The sequence below is a fragment of the Rhinopithecus bieti genome, unplaced genomic scaffold (genome assembly GCF_001698545.2).
Source record: "Rhinopithecus bieti isolate Rb0 unplaced genomic scaffold, ASM169854v2 scaffold_38004, whole genome shotgun sequence".
In the NCBI taxonomy this organism is placed as follows: domain Eukaryota; kingdom Metazoa; phylum Chordata; class Mammalia; order Primates; family Cercopithecidae; genus Rhinopithecus; species Rhinopithecus bieti.
Genome location: NW_016816095.1, coordinates 6,778 through 14,444, shown reverse-complemented (window position 1 = coordinate 14,444; position 7,667 = coordinate 6,778). Strand labels below are relative to the sequence as shown.

General features: G+C 50.4%; 1 protein-coding gene across 4 annotated transcripts in view; it reads right to left on the bottom strand.

Annotated features, from left to right (window-relative positions):
* Positions 1-7,260, bottom strand: part of IRF2 (interferon regulatory factor 2) — a 90,749-nt gene extending 83,489 nt beyond the window's left edge. The window contains exons 1-2 of one of the 4 annotated variants that reach the window (XM_017854333.1): positions 5,958-6,189; positions 5,688-5,835 (exon numbers count right to left, since the gene is read on the bottom strand). The gene's annotated coding sequence lies outside the window, so the exon portion shown is untranslated. Of the gene's footprint in view, positions 1-5,687; positions 5,836-5,957; positions 6,200-6,942 lie in introns of those variants that run through there. The other 3 variants (XM_017854334.1, XM_017854335.1, XM_017854332.1) reach the window with 3 other exon arrangements.
* Between the last annotated feature and the right edge of the window lie 407 nt (positions 7,261-7,667).

The following is a 7,667-nucleotide window of genomic DNA, read 5'->3' as shown; positions in this document are numbered from 1 at the left end:
AAAAAAAAAAAAAAAAAAAAAAAAAAAAAAAAAAAAAGACTCTGTCTCAAAAAAGAAAAAAAAAGGAAAATTCAATGTATCACAAACTTAACATGAATCCCATTTCTGTAGGGCAAGCAAGGTCAAGTGGGCAGAGCCAACACAGTGACCACAGGCCCCTGTCCAAAGAGCTCTTTAAAATGTGGAAAGAGGTTTCATCTGAGCCAAGGAAGAGATCAACTATTTGGCCCTGGGAAGAGACCCTTGATTCAGTGGCTTTCCATTTTTGCTCTGGCCACACACCTGATGGAGACTAGGGAACAGGGATCCAATGGGGAATAAGAGGCTCGTTATTCAGGGCAGGAAGGGGAAGGAGGGGAAAGGGGGCTATAGATAATCTCAAATCTAAAGGGTCCTGTGTAATTTCTAAAAGTCCCCTCCCCGGGCGATTTTCATTATACACATAGGTTGTCTCCTAAGGAAGACAGAACTATCCAGCCACGTTTTACAGAGTGAAAACTTCCAAAGGGGGAAGTGATTGGATTACTAAAAGGCCACTCTAGGCATCTGAGTTCATGCACCTTCCACCACAGAGCCTTGTACACTGCTGGCTGTCAACAAATATTTAATAAACAAATGAAATAATAACACAATGTCTGCATTTAAGAAAACTATTGCATGTGTTACTATGTTTAACAAAAATCAATTATTCATTTAAAATAATTGCTTGGGGTCCCTGGATCCCCAAGCAGAGCTCATTGATGGATGGCCCCGGCTAGTCTCAGTGCCTCAGAAAGCCTCACGGGATGGTGAGTTTCTCTACACAGAGCTGGCCAGCCTGTCCAACACACCACGGGTCTCTACATTTGGCTAAACAAGATCAACTAGATTTGATGATACCCGTTTTCTCAAGGCAGTCAGGAGTTCTGACTGGAAGTCATATGTGTTTCTGAGGAATAAAAATGGGCACAAGGGCCAAGTGCAGTGGCTCATGCCTGTAATCCCAGCACTTTGGGATGCTGAGGAGGGAGGATCATTTGAGGCCAAGGGTTTGAGACCAGTCTGGGCAACACAGCGAGACCCCGTCTCTACACAAAAATGTATGTCGGGCTTTGGGGTGGCACATGCCTGTTGTCCCAGCTACTCAGGAGACTGAGGCAGGAGGATCACTTGTGCCCAGGAGTTTGAGCCTGTAGTGAGCTATGATCGAACCACTGCACTCCAGCCTGGTCGACAGAGTGACACTTTAACTCTGATAAAAGAAAAAGGGTACATGAAGTCTTCTTAAATAAACACAATTTGTTTCAGAGACAGTTTGTCGTAAGATGGAGCTTCTGAGGGGAAACATTATTTTTAGGAGATCTTTGAAGGTCAATGCCAAGACTTCAGGCCTGCTGCTTGTTCTGAATCCAAAGAGTCCCAGATGGAGTCCCAGGGATAAAGGGGACCTGTGAGCTGGGTTTCCTGCTTGTGTGTTTTCCTTGGTACTCTATAAAAAATACTGGCTTCATGTTCAAATCTGGACCCTATATGTTATTCATCATTCTTTGTTCTTTGGTGATAAAGTTTGATGGAACCTCCTCACCCACTTTTCCATCAGTCACTCCCGCCACCAGAGCCACTCCTCAATTCAGCACACTATGCACTAAGCTGGCATCGTGCACCGACCACTGATTGCACTCAGGCCAAACACAGGGGGCCAACGGGGCAGGCAGAGAGAGAAGGTCCTGACCTCCTATGCCTGTGCAGGAAGGAACATCATGTCCCATACAGATGAAAAGAAGAACTAATTTTTACTAATAATAACTGACATTTCACCAGTTTCGTTTATTTGCATATATTATGTATTTTAATATAGGTTATAAATATATACTATCAGTTATATTTACTTTCATGTATGTTGTCACATATACAGTGTTGGGCACACAGTAAGCATTCAATAAATGCACATGAGCCAAGATGGTAAAGCAGGCCAGTGCGGTGGCTTATGCTTATAATCCCAGCACTTCAGGAAGCTGAAGTGGGCAGATCACCTGAGGTCAGGAGTTCGAAACAAGCCTGGCCAGCATGCTGAAACACTGTCTCTACTAAAAATACAAAAATTAGCCAGGCATGGTAACACACGCCTGTAATCCCAACTACTCAGGAAGCTGAGGCACAGGAATTGCTTGAACCTGGAAGCAGAGTTCTGCAGTGAGCTGAAATTGTGCCACTGCACTCTCGTCTGGGCGACAGAGCAAGACGCTGTCTCCAAAAAAAAAAAAAAGATGGTAAAAGCAAAATACTAACATCAGCCCAGTGCACACCTGCAATGACAGATAATGAAGAAGCTGACAGGAGAGTGAAGAAGATTCAGACTAAAGCACAGAGAGGCTTGGGAAGATTTTCTTATCTGATATAAAGAGGGAAAATACATTGGTCCAATCACTATTATTTCCATATCATTTGGTCTCCATGGATACCACCTAACTTTCCTTCTGAAAGGAAGAAATTCACTGACAATATCGGATTTCACTGTTAAATATTTTTGATACTTTACATAAAACAGTTATTCCATGTTTAATCTTTTATCATTATTTATATACGCTCAGAAGTAAAATCCCTCCTTGCTGGAAATTCCATGAGAAAGACAGTGTCTAATCCAGTCATGATTATCTGGCCCTTTTACATTAAGAATAATCTGATAGAATTTTGAAAGTTAATGCCTTACACATTTGTAGACTGCCATAATTTATGCAATGTTCTTTCATATACAGTATCTCAATTGTTCATGAAAGCAACACTATGAGACAGTTAAGAATTATTACTACCCTCCTTACAGCTAACCCCAAAAGGTAGTAACTGTATGTATTTTTTTGTGGTTAATGGTCAGCTCACTAACCAGAACACAACCTAGCGTAAAGATACTGTCTTTCTCGCTGTCAGTTGAGTACACAGTGGCTAGCACTGTGTCTGGCTTTTAATAGATGTGCTAAGGATATTTATTGAGTGTCTACCTAAATTATCTTGTCTGCATTAAGCCCTTTTTGGTATAAGGCAGATAAGGGAACTATAACCCAGATACTCAATTTAGATAGAGTACAGTGGTTTTTCACTATAAAAGCATATTATGAGAAAATGCTCTAAAAACAACAGAGTTTTGTACGAGATGAGGTTAAGAATAAAAATATAACATCGTTGGTAACATGAGAAAATTGATGCACATCAAATGTGGAGTATCCAAAGTTTCTATTTTTCCAGTAACTTTAAACATCTTTCACTCTGGTATGCTATTTGCCTAATAAAGTGTTTCAGAAAGTGGGATAAAGGTGGGACCATTGTTCATAGGGCTGTCAGAACTTCATGGCGCGCATGTGTTTGCCATAATTTGCTTCCAGTTTGACTACAAATCCTTGCTTTTGATTATGATGACATTTTTACAGGTAAGTAAATCCGAAATAACTGGAACTTTCTCTAACAAAAAAAATGACAACTCACTGAGAATGAAATATGTAAATGTTTAATTTTAACAAGCAGTTATAAATCGTAACAGACAAGAACTCTAGGATCTAAGAGACCAAAATGTAATTTCTTACACAACAAAGTTACAAGTTATAATCGTTCACTAATTACAGTGAAATTCCGGACTTTGACACATCAATCAATAGATGTTCCAACGTTCCCCCTAGAGAGCCCAGTTCAAGTCTTAAATACTCCATCTGCTGAAGTTTCCTCAGAAAAGGCTCCTTTTCCCAGGCTTTTTTAGGTTTCTATTTTGCCCCTTCTCCCCTAAAAGAAGAATAAAGGAAAGTTGGGGAAATCAGAGAATCCTGAATCTTTGTGCGCGGTGAAGTTAAACCGTCCCCCTCTGGGCCTGGTGGGGATAACTGCATCTGCCTGGCATCAAGGCTATCCACTGCCTGGTCTAACCCCAGACCCCCTTGTGCACCTGCCCTTAAGCACCAAAAACTGAACTGCTCGAAGAGAACATACAGGAGAGAGGAAAACTAGTAACTGACTGCAGGCTTGACAGCAGTCTCGGTGATTCCTGAAAATCCACAACAGGAAATCTAACGATCCTCCATCCCTCCTGGCCATTCATCAAAAGCAGACGAGTCACAGCCATAGGGAGGCCGGTGGCTGAAGACGAAATGCCAGCACCACTTTTCCTCATTTAGAACTGAGTTTTCTCCTTCCATAACCAAGGACAAGGAGCAACCGGAGGGAGGTGGTTGAAGAGGGAGGGGGCGGGTAATATGTCCCCAAGTTTCAGACAGTAGCGGGTTAGAAACGAGCGAAAGCCACCTCGCTCTTCTGAGCTACCTCGGCTGCCAGTCCCCGGGATCACATCCGCAGCCGATCGCCAAGGGTCCGGCCTACACAGACTGACCCGGGCGTTTCACCTGGTGCCCGACCACGGCCCTGGCGCCCGGCCCAGGCTGCCAGCCTCCTTCCCCTCCCCCGCTTCTTAGGGAACAAGGAGGAGACGGTGGCAAACGCACCCAGACCGGGGGCCAAGGAGAGACGCTGGCGCGTGCTGGGAGGGGCATGAGTTACACCCGCGACCCTTGGAACTTGGAACGCTTCCCCAGCCCTGGCGGGCGCTGGCCCCCAGACCGTGCCACTGGGAGCAGGCGGGCGCCGCGATTGGCCGCCGCCGGCTTCACTCGGTGGGCGAGCCCTACCGGCGAGGCGGAAAGGAAGTGGCGGCCGCCGCGGCTTTGCACCAACCATGTTCGGCCAGCGGGCGAATGTCACCCGGCGCCCGGAGCCGGGTCGGAGGGCACGGGGCGGGCACTCGCGTCCCCCCCCCGCCGCGCCCCGGGCCCGAGGGCGCCGGCGCCCCGGCGCCGCTCGGTTCGCCGGGCTCCCCGCCCCCACCTCTCCCGTCTTCCGTAGGCCGAGGCGGGTCAGGCCCAGGCGCGCGAGAGGGCGCGGGGGCCTTGCGGGACCCGGGGCGCACGGCGCTAGCCGCGGCCGGGCGGCTGCCCCTGCGCGCCGGCCCTCCCGGGGACGCGCCGCCAGGCCCCTCGAGCGCCGGGACAAGTGCAATGAGCAAAGCCCCAGGGTAGCGACCGGGCGCGGGCCGGGCGGGAAGGAGGGACGCGGCGTCCCTTCCGAAGCGGGCGGCGGCGGCGGCCCAGCCCCAGGACAGCAGGGCGGCGTGGCCAGCCGGCGCGCCGGCCCGGCTCGGGAGCCCCCCTCCTGTGCCGCCGGCGCTGGCACCCGGACGCCGCCGCGGCGACCCCGACTCCGGGAGCCCGGCGAAGCAGGCGACGCCGCCGGACCGCGCGGGCGCCCGCAGGCGAAGCCCGAAAAGAGGCGAAAGAAGAAACCCGCTGGTTTCCTCTGGCACCGTGGCTGGAGGCGCTCCCGGCCGGGGCGCGGGCGCGGGCAGCCGGGCGGGCGGCGGTGCCTGCTTATTTACGGTGGAGGCAGCCTGGAGAGACGCCGCCGCGGGCACCGAGAAGGACCCGCTCCCCTCCTTCGGATCCGCTGGCGGCGGTGGCTGCACACACATACGCGCACACACAAACACGCACATACACACAATTTTGTTTTAAATGAGGCCCGACTCCAGCGGACCTGCACCCCCACACACAACACCTGGGGCGCAGAAGCACACACAGCAGGTCTGTGTCCAGGGAGCCACCTCTCCGCATCTGCAAATCCAAAAGTGAAATTAAACCTCCACCAACCTCCTCCTCCTCCTCCTCCTCCCTCTCTACCTCCTCCTCCTCCTCGCAGCCTCAGCAGCCCCAGTAGCAGCAGCAACAGCAGCAGAACCTGCTTCCCCTAAAATCAGACGATCCATAATTGCGCCGACTGTTCCTCCAAAAATCGGTATTAATATTTATGAACCCCGGCATTTTCCGTCTGCAAAACATCGTGTCAAGGCATCAGGACACGCATACACACACGGCCCCCCACAGTCCCCAGAAACATGCCCTCGAGAGAAACACACGCACAGTCACAACTATTATTTGAAAAAATGTTACCTCTCAGTGTGCTTTTTTCACGCTACCAATACAATTCCGCAAGGTATAAGTGTTGCTAGGGTGTGTGAAATGGAAATGAAAGCCCGTCAGTTGAATAATCGCAGGAGCAAAACTAAAAGTTACTCCCCGGCTTGCCTGAGAACAGTCCAGATCGAAAGCAAAACAAGGAGAGGAAACTGCGAAGAGCCGCGGCTGGAAATCCCCCCACCCCCCGCCCTCCTCCGGCCGCGCTCCCTCCCTCGCCTCCCCTCTCCGCCCTCCTCCCTCCGCCCTTCCTCCCCAGTGTTTGTTTCAAGCTTGTGCAACCAGGAGGTGGAGGCGGAGGGAGGGCGCGAGCGGCCGGGCCCGGAGGTGCGGAAGTTCGCCGCCGCAGCTCATTGGCGGGCAGCGCCGCTTTCATCATTTCTCGGAAAAGTCAATTTCATTTTCGCTTCCCCAGGTCGCGGCGGCGGGAGCAACAAGCAGCGGCTCGTGAGTCGGTGGCTCGCACCCAGGGGCGCCCGCACGCGCCGCTAGAGCGCCCGAGTCGCGGTCCGGGGTGGGGGGCGCAGGCCCGCGGAGGTAGGGGAGGAGGGCGGGCACCCGACTGTCCATCCTCTGGGTGGCCTGAAGGTTCCAAGAGGGCGTCCGGCGAAAGCACGGGGCTCCGACCATCCGGTTAGCAGGGCTGGTGTGACTGCTTAGAGCGAATGAAAATTCGTTTTGTGACACTGACCACTTCCAAGGAATGAAAGGAGCAGTCAGCCGAAACGACAGCATTGCTTGCGTCCTTACCTAATTGGAACCTTATCCGTGGTTGGGGGTGCCACCATTGGAGGGGCCGCCCCGCCCTCTGACACCACCTGGCACTCCGCTCCACTTAGTAGCTAGAACGAAAAGGAGGCCCATCCCCCAGTAAGTCACAGCCCACGCCAGGATGAGTTATGGAGCCTGTGCGACCGAAGTTTCTTCATTGCAGGGCGAGGTGGACAAGGGTGTGACTTACTTTGACTTCAAGACGTCTTGGTGGTGGCTGGTTCTGAGAGAGGCTTTATACTGGAGCACTTCCAGCAAAATTCGGCTTGGGCCTCCTTAAGTCACTGGTCTCGGTTTTCATCCAAAGCCGAAGGCCTCAGTTTTCAAGTTTGTAAATGGAGATAAATGAGAGAAGAAGGTACAGCCCGCGTGACAGGTGCAGCAAGCAATGCAACTTCCTTGGGACCTACCCTTTGTGGTTCCTTGCTTTAAAAAAAAAAGTATAGATTCACATTTAGTTAGACTTGTTTCTTCCTCGCATGCAGTTTCATCAGTCTTTCCCCAGACTTCTGTACACAACAGAGAAAGTTCCTTCCTGGGAGACCATAGCTGTTTGTATGTAAACAGTTGCCTTANAAAAAAAAAAAAAAAAAAAAAAAAAAAAAAGATAAGAAAAAAAACTCCAACACCTCTCTGTCACAAAAGTATTGAATTACATAGACTGGAGAAATGAAAGTATCCAAGTAAACGCGTGTGGTAAGGAAATAGCTAAGGGTTCAGGATTCTGTTTTGTGACTCTGGTCTCAGAAATAGACCTCACATACACATTATTCCTTATCCCCTCTATTGTAATATTCACTTTTTTTTTTTTTTTTTAAAGAGACAGGGTAGGCCGGGCGGGGTGGCTCATGCCTGTAATCTCAACACTTTGGGAGGCTGAGGCAGGAGGATCACCTGAGGTCGGGAGTTCGAGAC